The sequence below is a fragment of the Limulus polyphemus genome, unplaced genomic scaffold (genome assembly GCF_000517525.1).
Source record: "Limulus polyphemus unplaced genomic scaffold, Limulus_polyphemus-2.1.2 Scaffold5455, whole genome shotgun sequence".
Classification (NCBI taxonomy): Eukaryota; Metazoa; Arthropoda; class Merostomata; order Xiphosura; family Limulidae; genus Limulus; species Limulus polyphemus.
Window position 1 is genome coordinate 28755 of NW_013671065.1, and position 1468 is coordinate 30222.

Sequence of the window (1468 nt, forward strand, 5' to 3'; positions counted from 1 at the left end):
TTAAGCGCTTTCTTGATAGTTGTTCGTTTCTTATAAGTAAGTAGTCAAAGAAGGAGAGTTTTCTAATTACAAATACAATTTATTTCGTACATGTTACTAATACAAATAATAGCACGTATATAATACCAAGTAGAATATATATATATATATATATATATATATATAAACCGAACAGCAACAAAACTATACTCAAACACATCTCTCTCTCTCCTTTTACCGTTCATGCTCCTATTTTCGAAATGTTTCTTTGAATTGGTCGAGGGAAGAAGTCACGTGAAATTCCCTCACAAGAAAAAAATACTTTTATTCTTAATAAGATTTTTTCTTCTCGGGTTGATCGTTCAGCACATAAGAAGACTGGCGAATCAATATTGATATCGATATGAAATTGTAGGAACTGCGAAAGATTAATAATTCCCTGTAATGTACATTTTGAAATATATATATTTCTACGATTAACCGTTCAGGATATACAGACAGACAGATATTCAGCTATTACGTATATATATAAATTAAGGTTTTCAATATCCTTCCTAGATTTATATCTTAGAAATGAATGCGTGACCCGGGCACTGACTGACTCCGTTCTTTGAGTTTGCAGAATGTGGATCTGAATTCGTTTTTTTTTATGTGATTCAAACTATAAATACTCATAAATGTTTGCAGGAGAAGTATCAGGGTTGTACGAATGCAAAATTAACACAAGAATAGGACTGTATGACACGCGTATGCCATCAAAATAGTTAAATTGTAATCCTCCCATGCTGAATCAACAGGATCCGCGAGCCATAAAAAGAACTTATCACTGTATTAGTACCGTGACATAATCACAAGAAGAATTGAAAAAGCGGGACCCTAAGCCCCCTCGTGATGGGTAAAGAATACATTACCATGCACAATGATCTCCTAAATGAGTTCCATCAGCTAGACTCGTCGTGGACAGTTACTGAGACTTTTGATGGGCTTAGCTACGGGGTTTATAGGAACTAGAAGAAAGGTCCACTTGCGAGCTCCATGAATATAAAAACCACGATAGTAAACTAGAAACCCAATGAAAAAATAAATCATTAGAAGAGTAATAGTTACCCATTGAAGGCGCCATTTTAGTCTTTCTTGGTGGTTAAGTATTCATTCCCATGCACGTGTTCTTCTCGTGGAGATGTGTGGGCAAAAAAAAAGGCAAAACCTAATTAGATTTTAGCAAACTTACTCCCACAACACCTCTCTTCAGATGTTTGTCCCTTGATGTTATTGTCCTGTAACACCATACTTTCAATATCTGTCTCTTGATGTTACTGTACAACAACTCTCTTCAGATGTTTGTTCCTTGATGTTACTGTCTTGTAACACCAGACTTTCAATATCTGTCTCTTGATGTTACTGTACAACACCTCTCTTCAGATGTATGTCCCTTGATGTTACTGTCCTGTAACACCAGACTTTCAATATCTGTTTCTTGATGTTACTG